The sequence below is a fragment of the Triticum dicoccoides genome, chromosome 7A (genome assembly GCF_002162155.2).
Source record: "Triticum dicoccoides isolate Atlit2015 ecotype Zavitan chromosome 7A, WEW_v2.0, whole genome shotgun sequence".
NCBI classification, from domain to species: Eukaryota; Viridiplantae; Streptophyta; class Magnoliopsida; order Poales; family Poaceae; genus Triticum; species Triticum dicoccoides.
This window is the reverse complement of record NC_041392.1, coordinates 245,225,693-245,247,035: the sequence shown is the minus strand read 5'-3', so window position 1 is coordinate 245,247,035 and position 21,343 is coordinate 245,225,693. Positions and strand designations below refer to the sequence as shown.

Sequence of the window (21,343 nt, the reverse complement as noted above, 5' to 3'; positions counted from 1 at the left end):
CCTAGAATGGGTGCGCGGAGACTCCCTAAAGATGGCGAGGGAGCGCCAGTGCGCCGCCCTGCGGTGATTCGCGCAGCGCCGCCGAGGCCGTGGCGAAGGAGGAATCGTCATCATCGACGACAGCGACGATGACGCCGCGCCGCCGCCACCAGCCCGCATAGGCGACGCCGGTCAGGGGTCCACCAGGGACGGCCGCGTCAAGGAGGAGAAGCCGGACGACGACGACTACTACTCCGCTTTTAGCCAGTTCTTTTTTTAATTATATATATCATGTAATAAAAACCCGCTTTTTAAATGTAATATATGCCGAACTTCGCCGAACTTTGAACTTTGCTATATTTTTTTATTTTTTTGAACGCGCCTGGGGACGGCCCTGGGGCCGGCGGCTAGGGACCAACTCGGCCCCAGGCCGATGCTTTGCGCCGGCTCACCCCCAGGGGGCGATTTTAGGCGCCCCCTGGGGGGCCAACGGCTGGAGATACTCTCACAGCACACGAACATAGTGAGGGAAAAGCAATGTGGCAGTTTCAATAACTTTCTGCAACAATGTTCATCTGCTGATGTCGATGTCCCAATAACTTTCTCAGTTCCAGCCAAGCTGGAGCAAACTATGGCATAAAGGGAGTGACCTTAGCTAAGGTAGAATACATACAGTAAGATGATACAGCAAAATAACACATTTCAAGTCTGACGTTTGAACATCACTTATAGAGCATTTTCCTTTCTTTCTGGAGAGCATCACTGGTTTAGTTTTCTCTTTTTGGAGAGCATCACTGGTACTTGTAGAGCTAGAGTCACTGGTATGTGAGTTACTGGATTGGCTTCTCCATGAGGGACCGGCATGTAATTGTGCACGAGATCCTCGTGAACCGGAGGTGGCACTGAAAATAAGAGCATGCCATCAGATAAATAACAAATCATGTGTATCAAATTATCAGATGGTTGCACAGGGTGGCATTGAACCTAGGAACGCCATTTATCACTTGAGCTAGAAGAGAAGACAAGCAAGCTAATCACATCAAGACGTCGTCTGTTGTGCAAGGGTCATTGTATGAAAGTATACTAATAGATGGAAACAACAGACATCACCAACCACCAATGAACCCCACATAGTGATTCTAAATTTCCAACAACTACTACAAGATCCCTAAATTGCTTGCTAGTTGCAAGAACTTAATCTAGGAGTGGTGCTATAATCAACACGGGTACTAGAAGTCACCCACCTGGCTGTCTGTGTTATGCAGCTATATATAGGCAGCATGGATTAACATAACTCTCATATAGTTTATATTCATGTAAAGGGGATATAATCCATCAGCCACTAGTGCGTGCAATGGTCTATGTTATGTTAAACTGTATATTGTTAGGATATAGGAGTCTGTTAATATCTGTACTTATCTCCTGTAACTACCTGTAATCTGTGCCCTAGTTGCATCCATATAAATACATCCCTAGGCCACCATGTTGGGTGCGCCGATCCAATCTATTTCCTCTCTATTTCACATGGTATCAGGCCTGCCCGCTTGATCGCACGATGGGCTCCCCTACGGCTTCCGCTTCCTCCTCCTCTACCGTAACCACGCTCTCCCTGCCCGCCGCCTTCAATGGGCCGCCGGCTTCTGCCGTTCCCCCTCCCTCCGCCAGCCTGATCACCGCCAAACTTACCACCTCCAATTTCCTCCTTTAGAAGGCTCAAGTTCTTCCCCCTCTGCGCATAGCCGGTGCCACGGGCTACGTCGATGGCTATCTTCCGGCTCCTGCCAAGCTTCTCGACCCCGATGACAAGGGGGTTTGTGCGCCTAACCCGAAGTATGCCACCTGGTTCCGCTAGGACCAAATCGTCCTCGGCTATCTCCTTGCCTCTATCTCTCTCTCTCTCTCTCTGACGAGGTATTGCAGCAGGTGCATCGGCTGGAAACTTCTCGTGCCATCTGGGCTCATGTCGAGGAGATGTACACCACCCACTGCCGCGCTAGCATCGTTCAGATCAAACTGGACATGGCCGTCTTCAGGAAGGGAACCCTCTCCATGGCAGATTACTTCGCCAAGATCGGCTCCAATGCCGACCAGCTCGCCGCTGTTGGCCGCCCATGCGTGAAGAAGACATCATCACCGCTGTCATCACCGGCCTCGACAGCGACTACGAGCCTCTCATCACGGCGTATACTACTCGTCCCGAGGGCATGACGCTTGGTGAGTTCTACTCCCATGCGATCTCCTTCGAACAGCGTCACGAGTACAACGTGGCATGTCTTCATCTCCAGCATGGCGGCTCCTCCGTCAACTACGTCGCCCGGGACCCCAACGGCAACACCAATCGGGGCAAGAGAAACTACCGTGGCAAGAGCCGCGGCAACTCCGGAGATCGCGATGGCTACAACAACAATTCTCGCGGCGGTGAGCGCGGGAACCGTGGTGGCAGCGGCTCGCGCCAACAAGGCGACTATGGCGGCAATCGCGGCGGTGATCGCGGTGACTACGGTAACCGTGTTCAGTGTCAGCTCTGCCACGACCCTGGGCACTACGCCTAGGAGTGCGGTCAGCGCTACAACCATGCGTTCCAACCGCAACAGTCCAAGATGGTTGGCCTTGCTGCTGCATCTCCTCCCTCCATCCTAGGTAACCCAGCTTGGTTCAGTGACACCGGGGCCACGGACCACATCACCGTCGATCTGGATCGCCTCACGATCCGGGAGAACTATCCAGGCAGAGACCGCATCCACATAGCTGACGGATCAGGTTTGCACATAGCTCACCATGGTCATGCAATTCTTCCTACCCCTTCTGCTAATCTTCAACTTCGCAATATCTTGCATGTTCCTAACACTGACAAAAACCTTCTCTCTGTCAATCGCCTTGCTGTTGATAATCATGCTTATCTAAAGTATTATCCTACTCATTTTCTTATGAAGGATTTGATCACCAAGAAGGTTCTACTTCAAGGCAGATGTGAAATGGGCTTTACCCCATTTGGTCATCATATCATCATGCTCTATCTTCGGTTAGGTTGTCAGCAGAAGATTGGCACACAAGGCTTGGCCACCCTTCCACTCAAGTCGTTCAGCACATTTTATCATCCAATAAAATAGCTTCTTCTAGTCGGTCTATGACCCATGTGTGTAATGCATGTCAACAAGGCAAAGCACACCAGCTTCCTTTTCCTAGATCCTCGAGTGTTTCTTCCTTCCCATTAGAACTTATTTTTTCGGATCTGTGGGGACCTGCCAAAACATCATCTGGTGGGTTCCAGTACTATGTCTCATTTATCAATGATTATAGTAAATTTGTGTGGATTTATCTTCTCAAGAGAAAATGTGATGTGTTTGATGTTTTTCGTGACTTCCTTGCTCATGTTGAATGCCTTTTATCTCACAAGATTTTATGTGTTCAATCCGACTGGGGTGGGGAGTACGAGAAGCTTAGCAACACATTTTTTCGTCAACTTGGCATTATGCATCATGTATCTTGTCCACACACACACCAGCAAAATGTTAGAAAATAATCTAGCTTGACAGATCACTAGGGCCGAGTCGTTCTGAAGTTGAGTTAGAACTGCGGCTGTAGTGTTAGTTTTTCAGTTTCGTCAGTTAGCGTTTTTCTCGTTTCAGTTAGACAGTGCCTGAGGATGCGGCATGTGCGATCCCGAGGCCCTTAGCTCGCGGCATGAGCATTCCCATGATCGTGGGATGGCACGATCCAGTATTGGGGGCTATTCTTGATCTGTTTTTCCCGTTCATCAAGTGAATAAGAAGAGAGAAGCAGAAAAGCAGCAGGCGATTGCGCTGCGACAAAAAGTTCAGTCTTGTGTGTGTGTGTGTGTCTTTGCCATTGATAGAGCTTTGAGCTCAGAGATAACAATTGGTATCAGAGCCGTTCTTCCGTCTAGGGCCTGGCCGGGGACGATTCCGGCAGCAAGTCGCCACCGACGCCGCGTGCAAAGGTCTCCGATGGCTCAGAGCTAGTCGTGGCAGAGAGATCCATGGCGCGGGTGGTGCGCGACACCGGCGGCGCGGTGTGGCCGCAGCTGACGAGGACCAACTACACCGAATGGGATGTCCTCATGCAGCTGATGATGGAGGGGCGTCACCTCTGGGACGTCGTGGTGACGGGCACGGCGGAGCGCAGCGACGATCGGCTCGCGCTCGAGGCCATCCTGCGTGGAGTGCCACCGGAGATGGGGCCTACTCTCGCCGGCAAGGCCACGGCGAAGGAGGCGTGGGAGTCCGTCAAGACCATGCGTCTCGGTGTGGCTTGCGTCCGCGAGGCCAAGCTCGCAACCCTCACCAAGCAGTACAACGACATCCGTTTCGCCTACGGCGAGACGATCGACGACTTCGCCATGAGGATCACGAACATGGTGGCCCAGATGGCGCAGCTCGGGGAGACCGTTCTGGAGAAACGCGTCGTCCGCAAGTTCCTCTCCGTCGTCCCGAAGAGGTATTCACAAATCACTTTGTCAATCGAGACGCTTGCTGGTCTGGATACTCTCCCCGTGGAGGAGCTCACCGGACGGCTGAGAGACGCCGAGGAGAGGTACGATCTCGACCAGGGGGACCCAGGCGTGGGGCGCCTCATGTTCACGGCCGAGGAGTGGCTCGCGCACATGCAGTGCAGTGAGATCGATGGGTCCGGAGGCAGCAGATCCGGCTCAGGTCGCGGCGGTGGACGCCGCGGAGGCGGCGGTGGGCGCGGCTCGGCAGTCGCGCAAAACCCACGGACCAGTGCCGTCACTACAAGAAGTACGGGCACTGGGCGCGTGAGTGCAGGACGCGCCTCCGCGAGGAGCGCGGGGAGGCAAACCTTGCCGAACAAGGTGGGCATGCCGCGGACGGGCACGACGACGACCCGACGCTCCTGATGGCAATGATCGCCGCGACCCCGACACAGGCACGGGGGAGCACGTCATGCTCAACGAGGAGCGTGCAGAGGTGAACCTGGGCGCTGAGGAGGCACCGTGCGATGGTCGTTGGTTCTTGGACATCGGCGCGTCCAATCACATGACCGGCGATCGGTCGGCGTTCGCGGAGCTGGACGAGGGCGTCACTAGGAGCGTCAGGTTTGGGGACGGTTCCAGCGTGGCTATCCGTGGCCGCGGCACGGTCACGTTCACCGTGCGCAGCGGCGACCACCGCGCCCTCACCGACGTCTACTTCATCCCGTGCCTCAAGACGAGCATCATCAGTCTCGGACAACTAGATGAGCATGGCTGTACCACCAAGATCCACGGCGGCGTCCTGACGTCGTATGATCGCCGCCAGAACAAACTGGCCCAGGTACGCCGGAATGGCAGGCGCCTGTATGTTGTGCGCCTGGATCTTGCACACCCTGTTTGCCTGGCAGCACACGGCGGCGACAAGGCATGGAAGTGGCATGCTAGGTTCGGCCACCTGCACTTCGATGCACTCCGGCGCATGGGGCGCGCTGACATGGTGCACGGGATGCCGTTGGTGGACCATGTCGAGCAGATCTGCGATGCATGCTTAGTGGGGAAGCAACGACGTGCTCTATTTCCCTCTCAGGCATGTTACCAGGCGGCAGGGCTGCTCGAGCTGGTTCACGCCGATCTATGTGGACCCATCGCACCGGCCACTCCCGACGGGAAGCGCTACTTCATGCTCGTCGTCGATGATCACAGCCGCTATATGTGGGCTATGCTGCTGCCGGCGAAGGATGCTGCTGGGGCCAGCATCAAGCACTTCGTCGCTGCAGCGGAGGCAGAGCAAGGTGCACGACTACGCGCGTTTCGGACGGACCGGGGCAGCGAGTTCACCTCCAGCGCGCTCGGTGAGTACTTTGCAGATCAGGGCGTGCAGAGGCATCTGACGGCGCCCTACTCACCGCAGCAGAACGGTGTGGTGGAACGGCGTAACCAGACCGTCGTCGGCATGGCGAGGAGCATGCTCAAGGCGAAGAACATGCCGAGCTGTTTTTGGGGGGAGGCCGTGGCGACTGCGGTGTTCATTCTTAACAGATCTTACACCCGCAGCGTTGATGGCAAAACCCCATACGAGGCATGGTACGGCAAGAAACCTGCCGTGCAATTCCTGAGCGTCTTCGGCTGCATCGCCTACATCAAGAACACGCGACCAGGGCTGAAGAAGCTCGACGATCGCAGCACCAAGATGGTCTTCATCGGCTATGAGACGGGCTCGAAGGCATACAAAGTGTACGATCCACTGACCAAGCGCGTGTACGCATCGCGCGGCGTGGTGTTCGACGAGGGCGCAAGCTGGGACTGGGGCGCCGCGGGCGAGCACACGGCGGAGCCGCTCATCATCCACCACGAGCTCCCGTTAACCACTGGAGGGCGGAGCGTGCACACCGCGGAAGGCGATCCGAGTGGGGACCGAGAGGAGGCCACGACACCGTGGTGGACTCACCAGCCACGCCCAACAGCGGGACCGTGGATGCTGCCCCCGCCACGCCCCAGAGCGCGGCCATGTCTCGTTCTCCATCAACACCGTGGACCGGCGAGTCTACAGCTTGTTCGGACGGCTCTGGCGGCGGGACGCCTCCGGACGAGGCTCCAGGGGCGATCGAGTTCGTCACACCACCCGCGACACAGCACGACTCGTACGACGCCAACGATGATCCGTTCGCGGGGCATCGCTTCCGCCACCTCGCAGACGTGTACGGTGGCGCGACCAAGTCGTCTGCACCCGAGGAACGCCTACTGCTAGCTGAAGAGGAGCCAGTCACATTTGCAGAAGCTGCGCCCCATGAGAGCTGGCGTAGCGCGATGCTGGAGGAGCTGGCATCTATTGAGGAGAACGACACCTGGACGCTCACTGATGTGCCTGCAGGTCACACGACCATTGGCCTCAAATGGGTGTTTAAGCTGAAGGAGGATGCCGCAGGTGTCGTCGTCAAACACAAGGTGAGGCTCGTGGCAAGGGGCTTTGTGCAGAAGGAGGGCGTGGACTATGACGACGCGTTCGGGCCCGTGGCAAGGCTGGACTCAGTGCACGTCATGGTCGGCATGGTGGCTCAGCGTGGCTGGGAGCTGCATCATCTGGACGTCAAGTCGGCCTTCCTCAACGGCAAGCTCAAGGAGGAGGTCTACGTCAAGCAACCCCCTGGCTTCGCGCGGAAAGGTGAAGAGCACAAGGTTTATTGCCTCCACAAGGCGCTCTACAGGCTGCGACAGGCACCGCGGGCTTGGAACGCCAAGCTCGATCGCACGATGCGACAGCTTGGGTTCGCGAGTTGCCCGTCAGAGCATGCCATGTACATGCGAAGCGAAGGACAAGCACGGCTCCTGGTTGGCGTGTACGTCGACGACCTCGTCGTCACCGGAGCCGACGCCGAGGCGATCCACGCTTTCAAGGCGGAGATGATGGGCAGTTTCTGTATGAGTGACCTCGGTTTACTCAGCTTCTACCTGGGCATAGAGGTGAAGCAGGGGGCCGGGGAGATCACTCTGATGCAGACGGCGTATGCCAGCGAGCTCTTGGAGAGGGCGGGCATGGCGGACTGCAACCCAACGCACGTGCCCATGGAGCCGTGTCTCAAGTTGAGCAAGGAGGGACCAGAACCGCGTGTGAATGCCACGAACTACCGCATCATCATCGGAGGGCTCCGCTACCTCACCCACATGCGGCCAGACATCACCTTCGCGGTGGGTTACCTGAGCCGGTTCATGGAGGCGCCGACCACGGCGCATCTGGCCGTCGTCAAGCATCTTCTTCGCTACATTGCTGGCACATGTAGGTACGGGTGCAAGTATATCAAGGGCAGCAATGTGGGGCTTATTGGATACAACGACTCGGACATGGCCGGCAACATTGATGATCGCAAGAGCACGTCTGACAACATTTTCTTCTTTGGAGGAGCACCGATCACTTGGCAGTCGCAGAAATAGAAGATCGTTGCGTTGTCTTCGTGCGAAGCCGAGTACGTGGCCGCAACAACCGCGCCGTGCCAGGGCATCTGGCTGAGCAGGCTCTTGGGTGACTTGTTGAAGGAGAAGGCCGGCGCCGTCACAGTCTTCGTCGACAACAGGTCGGCGATCCAGTTGTGAAAGAATCCCGTCTTCCACGACCGAAGCAAGCACATTGACGTTCGATACCACTTCATTCAAAGGTGCGTGGAGGAGGAGAAGATCAGGGTCGAGCACATCGCCACCGGCGATCAGCTCGCTAACATTTTCATGAAGTCACTTGGGCGCACGCGGTTTTTGGAGCTGCGCGCGCGCATCAGCATGGTTGAGGTTTAAGCTCTCTGTCATGACTAGGTTAGGGGGAGATTGTTAGCAAATAATCTAGCGTGACAGATCACTAGGGCTGAGTCATTCTGAACTTCAGTTAGAACTGCGGCTGTAGTGTTAGTTTTTCACTTTCGTCAGTTAGCCTTTTTTCTCGTTTCAGTTAGACAGTGCCTGAGGACGCGGCATGTGCGATCCCGAAGCCCTTAGCTCGCAGCATGAGCACGCCCATGATCGTGGGATGGCACGATCCAGTAGCGGGGGATGTTCTTGATCCATTTTTCCTGTTCATCAAGTGAATAAGAAGAGAGAAGCAGAAAAGCAGCAGGCGATTGCGCTACGACAAAAAGTTCAGTCTTGTGTGTGTGTGTGTGTGTCTTCGCCATTGACAGAGCTTCGAGCTCAGAGATAACACAAAATGGTTCTACTGAAAGGAAGCACCGTCACATTGTTGACATGGGGCTCTATTTACTATCACATGCGTCTATGCCACTACGGTTTCGGGATGAGGCCTATCTCTCGGCATGCTATCTTATTAATCGTCTACCTAGTCGTGTCATTGGCAACCTTAGTCCAATGCAAAAATTGTTCACCAGCAAACCAGACTACATGTCGCTTTGTACGTTTGGTTGCGCTTGCTGGCCCAATATGCGTCCCTACAACACACACAAACTCGCCTTTCGATCCCAACAATGTGTGTTCGTTGGCTACAACATTCGCCACAAAGGGTATAAATGTCTTTATCTACCCACGGCTCGTGTTTATATCTCTAGAGATGTCACGTTTGATGAAAAAGTTTTTCCTTTTGCCAACCCGTCCGCCTCTCCCATACCACCTCGCGTTGCCGAGCAAACCATCCTTTTATTCCCACACGACCACATGAACTATGGTATATCTACTCTGTCTTCTAACCTGGATGCAGGCTCTCCTTCGGCGCAAAAGATCCCCGGTGTGCCAGGCGCTCCCGCGTCTCAGGCAGATCCGGGCACAGGATCCGGAGCTGATCTGGCCTCGAATCGCACAGCCGCGCCAGACGGCGACATCGACGCGCCAGGCGACCGTGGGGAGGCGCCCCATCCTTTGGCCCACGTGGCGGCCTTTGATGGCCCGGTCGCCACCCTGCACGCCCTGTCCCCCTCAATGGCGGGGCCCGCCACTGGCCCGGCTCCCTCCGCGCCCGACCCGCCACAGGCTGCTGCCCACGTGCCTGGCAGCCAGTTGGTGGGCCGGCCCGGTCCCGCGACAGACGCGCCTGCGTCGCCTGTTCCCTCCTCGGGATCGCCGCCAGATTCTCCTGCTGCGTCCGCTGGCAACACGGGATCCCAGGAGGATCCGATTCCCTCCTCAGTTGCTGCTCCCGGATCCTCTGCTCTGGCACCTCCTGCCCATGCAATGGTCATGCGCACACGTGATCATACTCGCAAACTTGCTCATCGTACGGATGGTACTGCCAACTATGATCTGTCCCGCCATGCATTCCTGGTCTCCAGGGAACCCCGTGATCACCGTGAGGCCTTGGCATCTCCTGCTTGGCATGCTGCTATGCAGTTTGAGATTGATGCTCTTCGTCACAATGGTACGTGGACCCTAGTTCCCCCACCACCTCATGCCAACGTAATCGACTACAAATGGGTTTTCAAAGTAAAGTACAAGGCTGATGGCACTGTTGATTGTCCCAAGGCTTGTCTTGTCACCAAAGGGTTCAAGCAATGCTATGGTCTCGATTATGATGACATGTTCAGTCCAGTTGTTAAACCGGTTACTGTTCGTCTAGTTCTTTCCATTGCTGTCTCTCGAGGTTGGTGTCTTCGCCAGTTGGATGTTCAAAATGCCTTTCTTCATGGAGTTCTTCAAGAACAGGTGTATATGCGCCAACCTCTTGGGTTTGTGGATCCTGTTGCCCCTCGGTCTCTGTGCAAGTTGTGTAAAGCTATCTATGGACTTAAACAGCCCCCCCGAGCCTGGTACTCCTGGTTAAGCTCTCGTCTACTTCAACTTGGTTTTGTGGCCTCTAAAGCAGACACATCTTTGTTCATTTTTCATCATGGCAGTGTCACCATGTTTATGCTCATCTATGTGGATGACATCATTGTGGCCAGCTCATCACCTACTGCAACGACTAAGCTACTTGCTGATCTACATGCCACGTTTGCGCTCAAGGATCTTGGTCCCTTGCATTTTTTCCGTGGAGTTGAGGTGAAGTCGTCACCACGGGGGATTGTGCTCTCTCAATAGAAGTACATTGGTGACATTCTCCATCGCGCTAATATGGAAAATTGCGAAGTTTCCACCACTCCCATGTCCTCAAGTGAGAAGATCAACAAAGATAGTGGGGCACCTCTCTCTCTCTCAGGATGACTGTACTACATACTGTAGTTTGGTTGGAGCACTTCAGTACTTGACGTTGACCAGGCCGGATATTTCCTTTGCTGTGAATCATGTTTGTCAGTTCCTTCATGCACCAATGACTGTACACTTTTCAGCAGCTAAAAGGATCTTGAGGTACCTCAAGTACACTCGTGGTATGAGTCTGTCCATCCGCAAGTCACCTTCAACGGTGTTGAGTTGCTTCTCTAACGCGGACTGGGCTGGATGCAGTGATGATCGCAGGTCTATAGGAGGGTTTGCTGTCTTTCTTGGTCCCAACCTTGTCTCTTGGAGCTCACGAAAGCAGGCCACAGTCTCACGGTCTAGCACGGAGTATGAGTACAAGGCACTTGCCAACGGCACAGCTGAGATCATCTGGATACAGTCAGTTCTTGGAGAGCTTGGAGTGTTTATGCCATGACCTCCAATATTGTGGTGTGATAACCTAGGCGCCACTTATTTGTCTGCAAATCTAGTGTTTCATGCCAGGACCAAGCATATCGAGGTGGATTTTCACTTTGTTCGTGAGAGAGTCACAACCAAAGCATTGGATGTTAGGTTCATCTCTTCCAAGGAACAGGTTGCTGACATCTTCACCAAACCACTAGCTGAGGCATCGTTTGTCTCAAATAGATACAATCTGAATCTTCACGAAGGAAGTTCAGATTGAGCAGGGATGTTAAAATGTATATTGTTAGGATATAGGAGTCTGTTAATATCTGTACTTATCTCCTATAACTACCTGTAATATGTTCCCTAGTTGCATCCATATAAATACATCCCTAGGCCACCATGTTGGGTGCGCCGGTCCAATCTATTTCCTCTTCATTTCACACGTTATGTTATCATGTTTGCCATCAAATTTACAGAAATTTAAAAACAATAAGTAAAATCCAATTTATGACATCTCAACCTGTTATGATCATTTAAAATATGAGTGGCATGTGTGAAACTTCGCTTACACGAATGCCCTACTATCCTGTACACCCCAGCTCACCACTTGTCCTACCACTTAAATAGTTCCATTAAGTACCAGAATATTGAAGTACACAAACTTGTAACGCATTATCAGTTGACAAGGCAATCTGAAAACCATTTTATCACCGGTACAAATTTCAAACAATAGTGGCTATTGTTCGAACAGAAGAAAGAGGCTTGTCCAACCAGCAATTCATTTAGCATGCCAGATAAAGTAACCGTGTTATTGTGCATAAATACCTTCAGTTGGTTCAATAAGCTCTGACTGACGAGGGCAATTTGGAGGTTTAGGTACCTTGAACTAAAACTGAGATAAATGTAAATTGGCAGCATAGTCTGGGTTGTCTTCAAGATACCTATCAAAGTACTCCCTCCGTTCCAATTTACTCGTCGTGGTTTTAGTCCAAATTTGAACTGAAACCACGACGAGTAAATCAGAACAGAGGGAGTATAACATATGAAGAATAAGATAAGCATCTAGACAGAGTGAAGCACATGGAGAAGTTCACAACTTCACATAGTATACACATGTATTATGTGCTGTTTCCAACGTTCAAATTGCAAGAACAGGCGGGATTTCTGAAAATAAGCCCCAACAAAGCTAAGGATGAATGCTGGTTGTGTGATCATTGAGCCATTGAGGTAGTGAAAGTACAATAATAACACTTTGTAACAATTATGACAATAATAGTGGATACCAGTCAGATGCGGTTATCAACATGCTAGATGAATGAAAAACTGCATATGAGCATTATAATATGCTTAAGAAAGTAACGATATTGAAGAGAAGTTGACCAAACAAAAGTTAGCTTACCTCCCGACCTCTTTCTTGGATCTTATTTTTATGCCTGCGGGAGAGATATAGTACCTGAAAGGACGTATAAGTGTCACGAAATAGTCATACAATACATACATACACGGAAAGGCAAGCACATCCTTTTATATAGGTGTGTAAGGTGTGTAACCACAGGAATGAATGGTTAAACATTGATCAAATATGAACAACATTAAGTTCCTAACCCATAAATGAGCATTCTGAGCTCTCAAAGTTACGACCCAGGGACGTTAGAAAACAACCGCAACATCATTTGCTCAGAAATAAATACAAAAAGCTGGGAAACAAATTAACTATGATGTTGTGCAAAACAAGTAATACTCACACATCAGCGGATCTCGTGCTCTGTTCATTCCTTAGAGTAATATTCCTTTCCCACCCAAGAGGGGTCTGAGGGATGCATGGGATATCAATTGCCCATGCCATGCCATTATCCTCAGATATATCAATTGGATCATGGCATGTAACTTGTGGCTTCCACCCATGGACATATTTGCAAGAAAAAGGAACTTGTATAATATTCTCTCAGATTTGCTCATATTTCAGTTTGGATGGTACAACTCTCCATTTTTGGCAAATACTACATTGCACAGAATATGTACTGGTAATGAATTTTCTTTTTTTAGACAGCACAGGTAAGTTGTTTTCTCCCTGGACATTCTTGTAAGGAACAACTTGATATGATGCACTTCCAGAGAAATGATGGTCACTTGAGGATCTTGTGCTCTGGCCTCCTGTCCCGCAGATCCTCTGCAAGGCTGCTGACGTCGTGCATGTTACCTGAGCGTCTCTATCGCTATGATGTTTTTCCCGATTATTAACAGAATCAGGGGAGAGGAAGGAGTGCCTTTAGATTGCAGTGAGCGGCAAATTTTAGGAGTTACAGCGTAACAACTGAACTCGGTCGATGGACGATAGAGCAATCCTGCATATGATTGAACCTGAACAAAAAAACTTACTTTGCTAGCTGCTTTCTCTTCACCTTTTGATGTCAAGCAAAACGAGAATCATGAATTTAATAATATATGGACTACACACATACATCAATTCCTCTCTCCAGCGATCATGAATTCATGATACATCTAGTCAATTGCAGAGTTCTTACTCCTAATGATCATGTTCATCAATTCCTCTATCGAGCGATCGATCATGAATTCATAACCGACAACTACTAGAGAGAGCAAAAGAGAAAACTACTTCCCAAAGAACTATAACTAATCGTAAACTGGTGGGCGTCCTTCATTGACCTTCGCGATCATCCCGCGGTGCAGCTCCGACGCAAACTCTGGGTCGTGCTCCTCGTAGAATTGGCACAGCGCGTCCATCAGGATCCCTTTGCCGACCCTCTTCGCCTTCTTGAAACAATCATCACCGCGGTCAGTGACACGAGAACTACCCAAGGCCCAGCCGAAGAACGGCCCAAGCGCACCAAGAAGCCCAATGACAGATATGCTGGCCCAGTTTGGAGCAAGTGACCTAGCTATATAACCAGCGAGCGAAGGGAAAGGAGGGCACGGAAGAACTGAACCCTTGAACCGGCCGCCTGTGGCATGTTTCTCTCCCACCCCCGGCTCTCATTCCTTGATCCCCTTCTTGCTGCTACCAAATTCCCTAATTGTATCCCGGATCTATAATATATTGATACATCTATATTGAGAGAGAGATCTAGTACCGTCACATCTGGTATTCAGAGCCACAAATCCCACCACCCATGCCAAGTAGTTGAGTAGATCTGGGGAAATCCAAGACCCGCAGTCTCCAGCATATCATGGCGGATCTAGACCTGCAGAAGAAGATGGAGGAAGCGGCTTAGGAGAGAAGCAGCATCGCGAAGGCCCTCCTCGGGATCCAGCAGTCTCTTGACAAGATGGAGCCCACGGTGTCCAAGATGGAGCCGGTTCTCCAATCGCTCGAGCCCGTGGTCAACGACCTGTCGGAGTGGCGCCCCGGCATCGACGAGGCGGTCGGGCGTCTCCAGGCCGATTTAAGTGATATTCGAGCGCAGCTCACGAAGATGGCGCTCGGTGCAAGTGCGGTGAATGCAGTGGGGAAGGCGACAGGGCCTTCATCATCGACGATGGCGAACGTGCCATCCTTCGAGCCCGTCGCAGATGGCGACGGCTAGGGGCCAGTGAGCCACCGCGTAGCATCACCTACATGGCCTCGACGTTTGGGGGGGCCTCCTCCCAGCACCGATCCTGGCCAATGGTACGTTTCGCACTCCGTTCCCTAAGGTTCCATTGCCCAATCCTTTGGATGCCAGTGGTGGTAGTGGAGCATCATATGGTCGACTGGGCGTCTCCCGAGTGGAATTCCCAGAGTTCGATGGAGAAAATCCCACGGGGTGGAAAATTCGTTGTGAAGCTTGTTTCCGGATTGGGGCGGTCGATCCGGCTGTGTGGGTGGATACGGCTGTGGTTAATTTCACGGGGGCCGCGACCTTATGGTTGGAATGGTCCCAAGCGCATGTTAAGTGCCCGAATTGGGAACAGTTCGTGGCTGCGGTGTTAGAAAAATTTGGGAGAACATAATTTCAACAGTTGCTTAGAAAATTTTCAAAGCTTAAACAGTCTGGGTCTATGTTAGAGTATGCTGAGCAGTTCAACCTTGTTATGCATAGCTTACTGGCGCATCATAGCAGTTGGGATCCCCTGTTTTTTACCACCCAGTTCATAGATGGATTGCATCATGAAATCAAAATTGCCGTTATGCTTCATCGTCCAAAAGATTTGGAGACTGCTGTGGCTCTTGCTGAATTGCAGGAAGAGGTGGTGGATATGGTCCAACAAGAGCAGGAGGCTCAGCCGTCGGCACATGGGCCGTCGGCGTCGACTCATGGGGGACGATACTCATTGCGGCCCCCTTTACCAGTGATGGTCTCCCCTCCTTTCGGTGGCCTCAAGGGCACCCCTACATCACCAAGTGCGACGACACCAGAGGGCCGGCGCAGTCCGGACTGTGCACGGATTCCCATCGGCAGCCCGTCGGTGGATGACAAGCTTGGGTCGCTGCGGGCATATCGACGAGCACGAGGACTTTGCTTCACTTGTGGGGAGCGATGGGGCCAAGGGCATGTGTGTTCGGCAACAGTGCCGCTTCACGTGGTGGAAGAGCTCATGGGACTGCTTTCAGTCCCAGCGTCCCCTGAATCTGCAGTATCACCGGAGTCTGCGGACGAAGAGGATCTCTGCTTGCTGTCAGCGGCTGCTACTACGGGGACAGAGGCACCAAAAGCATTCCGAATGCTTGGTATGGCAAAGGGAAAAACACTACTGATGCTAGTGGACTCAGGATCATCTCACAGTTTCATCAACTCTGACATTGCAAAAGAATGGCCATCCGTGCAACCTATGGCACGTCCAATTCGAGTGAGGGTGGCTGACGGAGGAGTAACCGTGTGTGACACAGAGGTGCCAGTCTGCGAGTACGAGATACAAGGGCACAAATTCCGATCCACCTTGAAGTTGTTTCCACTTGGGAGTTATGATATGATTCTGGGAATGGACCGGTTGGAGTCTAGGGGATTGATGACAGTGAACTGGGGCAGCAAATATATGGTTTTCAAGCACCATGGAAAGTTTGTGCAATTGCAAGGGGTGTCAGCTTCTGTTCAGGACTGCCCAAATATCTCTTCCATCCAACTGCAGCTGTTGCAAGTTCAGGAGTCAGTATTCCACTTGATACACTTGTGCGCTGTCAAAGACGATGTGGAACAAGGAGTTGTTCCGGCAGTAGTGGAGGCTCTAAGCAAGGAGTTCTCGACCCTGTTTGATAAGCCAAGGGGTTTACCTCCTCAACGATCATTCGACCATGCGATTGACTTGATACTGGGTGCTACCCCAGTCAACATTTGACCGTACCGATACAATCCTGCGCAAAAAGATGAGATTGAAGCTCAAGTGGCTGATATGTTGGCACAAGGGATTATCCAGATCAGTCGCAGCCCGTTTACCTCACTGGTGCTGCTGGTTCAAAAGAAGGATGGAGAGTGGCATTTTTGCATTGACTTCCGACACCTGAACGCTATCATGGTCAAGAACAGATATCCACTTCCGATCATCGATGAACTGCTGGATGAGTTGCAAGGGGCGAAGTGGTTCACAAGCCTGGGTTTGCGGTCCGGGTACCACCAGATACGCATGAAACCATCAGATGAGGCGAAAACAGCTTTTCGAACGCATCACCGCCACTTCGAATTCAAGGTTATGCCGTATGGAGTCACGGGGGGACCCAGTACTTTCCAGTAGGGCATGAACACCATGTTCGCTCCTTTGCTCAGACATGGGGTGCTGGCCTTCATGGATGATATCTTATGTTACAGCAAGACGTTGGAAGCTCATGTGAAGCTGCTTTGGGAAGTGTTCAAAATTTTGGCTGACAATCAGCTGAAAGTGAAACAGAGCTAGTGTACTTTCGCTACGCAGAAATTGAAATACCTCGGGCATATCATCAGCGAGGAAGGTGTGCAAACGGATCCAACAAACATCGACAAGGTGCAGAATTGGCCCAGCCCCAAGAATGTGAAGGAGGTGCCTCAGTTCTTAGGGTTGGCAGGGTACTACCAAAAATTTGTGAGGCACTTTGGCATCATCAGTCGGCCAATGACAGAATTGCTCAAAAAAGGAGTGGTCTTTCGATGGACAAACATACAGGAGGAGTCCTTCCAGGCTCTGAAGACTGCGTTGACCACAACACCTGTGCTTGCTCTGCCCAACTTTGCAAAGCCGTTCGTGGTGGAAACTGATGCATCGGACAGAGGAATTGGTGCGGTTTTGATGCAAGACCAACACCCTATTGCCTTCCTGAGCCAGACCTTGGGTCCACGGCTTCGGGCACTCTCAACCTATGAGAAGGAGAGCATGGCGATACTAATGGCAGTAGACCGTTTGCGCTCATATCTGATGACTTTAGAGTTCGTGATACGAACGGATCACAGGAGCTTGGCCTGCTTGGACGAACAGCGGCTGACCACGCCGTGGCAGCAGAAGGCAATGACGAAGATGCTGGGGTTGCAGTACCGCATCGAGTACCGAAAGGGGGCATTGAATCAGGCTGCCAATGCCTTATCGCGTCGGCCTGAAGCATCGGTTTGTGTTGTGACAGTCTGTGTACCTAGTTGGTTGGAGGAGGTGAAGCAAGGATACCTCAAGGATCCTCAGTGCGTGAAGATTTTGGCAAAACCACCTGGACAGAAGGCTGCGGATGGACCACATACAGTGTCTGAGGGTCTGATTCGCTATAAGGGACGGATATGGATGGGGAACAACAGCAGCATGCAACATCGCGTGCTCCAAGAGCTGCATTCAGGCGCAATTGGTGGACACTCCGGAGTTCAGGCAACATACAGCAGGGTCAAGCAGCACTTTGCGTGGCCGCAGCTCAAACGCACAGTGAAGGCTTATGTGGCGAAGTGTGCCGTCTGCAAGCAAGCGAAACCAGAGCCTGTGCGATACCCAGGGCTACTTCAACCACTTCCGGTCTCATCACAAGCTTGGGAAATGGTAACGCTAGACTTCGTGGAAGGGTTGCCCACATCCAAAGGGTATAACTCTATTCTGGTTGTGGTGGACAAGCTGACGCGCTACGCGCACTTCATCCCATTGCGCCATCCCTTCTCAGCAATGCAAGTGGCAAAAGCATACATGGATAACGTGTTCAAACTCCACGGCCCTCCAGATGCAATGGTCTCGGACCGCGATCGTATATTCACCAGTAAAGTCTGGCAGGAGCTGTGCAAGTTAACCCACATCACCTTGAACATGTCATCCGCTCGGCATCCTCAGACGGATGGCACCACGGAGCGAGTGAACCAGTGCATGGAACTCTACTTGAGGTGCTTTGTCCACAACTGCCCAAGCAAGTGGGTGGACTGGATATCCTTGGCCGAGTTTTGGTACAATACGTCTTACCACTCCACCCTCAAGTCTACTCCGTTTGAAGTTCTATATGGGCACAAACCGCGCTTCTTTGGCATAACCAATGTGGCTGATGCAAAAGTAACGGACCTGGCGGCTTGGACTGAAGAAAGAGCCTTGATGCTGGCATCTCTTCGACAGCACCTGAACAGGGCGAGGCAGTGGATGAAGGATAAGGCTGATCGCCACCGCTCTGACAGAAGCTTTGCAGTTGATGATTGGGTGTACTTGAAGCTACAGCCGTATGCTCAGTCTTCGGTGGCGGCACGAGCTAACCACAAACTTGCTTTCTGCTACTTTGGTCCGTTTCAGGTTTTGCAGCGAGTCGGCGAGGTGGCCTACAAGCTGGCCCTGCCGGAGCACGTGAAGATTCACCCGGTGGTGCACGTGTCTCAGTTAAGGGCGGCGGTGCCTCCATCCACCCCTGTCATGCCGGAGCTGCCCAGTTTGGATGAAGAGTTGCTGCCGTATCAAGTTCCTGAGGCGATTCTGCAGAGTCGCGTGGTGCAAAGAGGTACGCGTCGGGTAGAGCAAGCGTTGGTGCACTGGTCTGGCTTTCCGGGGTCGCTGGCCTCGTGGGAGGATGTCATCGCGCTCAAGACCCGGTTCCCGCGAGCATTGGCTTGGGGTCAAGCCAAAACTAAAGGGGGAGGAAATGACACGAGAACTACCCAAGGCCTAGCCCAAGAACGGCCCAAGCGCACCAAGAAGCCCAATGACAGATATGCTGGCCCAGTTTGGAGCAAGTGACCTAGCTATATAACCAGCAAGCAAAGGGAAAGGAGGGCACAGAAGAACTGAACCCTTGAACCGGCCGCCTGTGGCGTGTTTCTCTCCCACCCCCGGCTCTCATCCCTTGATCCCCTTCTTGCTGCTACCAAATTCCCTAATTGTATCCCGGATCTGTAATATATTGATACATCTATACTGAGAGAGAGATCTAGTACCGTCACAGTCAGTCCGCTCCGGCAGTGGTGGTCTCTTGGAACTGGTCGGCCGTGCAGCGTCAGCGGCCGGGTGCGCCTGCGGTAGAGCGTGACGGGGCTCGCGGACGTCCCATGATGGTACTTGTGCGACACGGCTGGGTTTGCTGTTGATGGCGGGGTACTCGACGAGGTAGGACTCGGTGCCGACCGAGGCGGAGAGTACCTTGACGTGGAGGTAGATCACCAGCTGCCTGTTGCCGGCAAAGACGACGTTTGAGAATAACCAGTTGCGCAGCTCGACAGCATCGCTGCACGCGAATCGCAGTTGCCGGCGCGCCGCATCCACGGTGGACTTCTGAAGAACCTTCGCAGGCAAGCGGGGCGCGCAGTTCGACTTCTTGGCCACTGCATCCACCCAAGGAACCTTCTTCGGCGAGTGGGGCGCGCCACTAGTTCTCTTGGCCGCTGTCATCGCCACAACTTTGCTTCTCTTGGGTGCCACTTGGTGGAATTTTTTCTATTTTGGGCCTAGCCCAGTAGCAGTTTCAGAAATTCCTAATAAATCCTAGAGGCCCACGCAGCCCATTCGTGCAAGGCGAGAGGTGGAACTAAAGTTTAGTCCCACATTGCTAGTTTAGTGGGAGTTGGACCTCCTTATAAGGGAGGTTCTTTCCCCACTTGTACGAGCATGAGAACAAGAGGGATATCCACGCGCGCTCCTCCTCCGCTGCCCGCCTCGTCACGCCACGCCGCGGGTTGCGGGAATGAGCCGAGCTGATATCTAAATTTTTGCCACGCATTACGGGTATACGAAAGGTCACATGGAAGCTGGAATGGTTTTTGCGAAAGTGGAGTTCGAATGCGAACGGTGCAGCCCTTCGGCTGCTGGCTATTCGCTTCCCCTCCGTCTCTTCGTTTCGCCCCCGTCGCTGCCCTCTCGCCTCCTTCTCTTGCGCCTATAAAAGGGAGGTCGCTCCTCCCAGAGAGACGCACCAGAACTACTCCTTTTCCTCGCCATTGGTTCCATCTCTGAGCTACTGCTGTCTTCCTCATCCCGGCTTGCAGCGTGCACCGCACGTCGGGACAGTAGGCCTCCAAGACCACACCTTTTGAGTCATGTACTGGAGAAGGGTGATAAGGTTTTTGGGGAGCGCTCTGCGCGACTACTGGCTTCTTCATCACGGACTCCGACGACTACTTCCCCGACGATGACTTCTTCCCTGACGTCGACTACCTCAGTAACGACATGGCTGGAGAGGATGTCGACCCCAAGTCCAGTGCTTCTGCTGCTGCTATCCCGTATGTGTTCTTCTTCTTTCTGTCAGATGTCCTGCCACAGTTTCTCGTACTAGTACTTGCCCTACATGTGTTAGGTTCTACTCCATATATGCAACATGATCTAGTGTCTGTCCTAGATGTGTTCAGTTCAAGTTCATATATGCAAATGCTATTTACCTTTTCTCCGTCAGGTTGCATGACTTGCTTTATCGCAGCTATATTAGTCATGATTTATCTAATATTTCTGTTAATAAAATCATTTGGTAAATTGCTCATATTTCCAACAATCCAAAAACCTTATTATAGGCAATTTACCCCAAGTGGTTTTGCTGCTTCCATGAGACCTCCTATGTTTGAGGGTATCCACTATAAGAGGTGGCGCGTGAGAGAAGTCTTATGGTTTCAAACCATGAGTTGCTATGACGCCACTCTTGGAAAACCTAAAGGGGAGCTTGATGATCAACAGGCACAAGCTTTTCAGAAAATGGATACTCTGTTTAAGGCTGCTCTCTTGAGTGTTCTTGGTGAGAACATAGTTGATGCTTATGCGTCAATTGATAATGGAAAAGATATGTGGGATGCACTCGAGGCCAAGTTTGGGGTCTCGGATGCTGGCACTGAGCTGTACATCATGGAGCAATTCTATGATTACAGGATGACTGAAGAGCGCTCCGTGGTTGAGCAAGCTCATGAGATACAGTCATTTGCTAGAGAACTTGAGCACTTCGGTTGTATGCTACCGGACAAGTTTGTTGCCGGAGGTATCATCACTAAGCTTCCTCCTTCATGGAGGAACTTTGCTACCTTGCTGAAGCATAAGAGGCAGGAGTTTTCCATCCCG

General features: G+C 52.3%; 1 pseudogene; it reads right to left on the bottom strand.

Annotated features, from left to right (window-relative positions):
- Positions 1 to 738: 738 nt before the first annotated feature.
- LOC119333430 lies at positions 739 to 13,708 on the bottom strand (annotated as a pseudogene).
- Between the last annotated feature and the right edge of the window lie 7,635 nt (positions 13,709 to 21,343).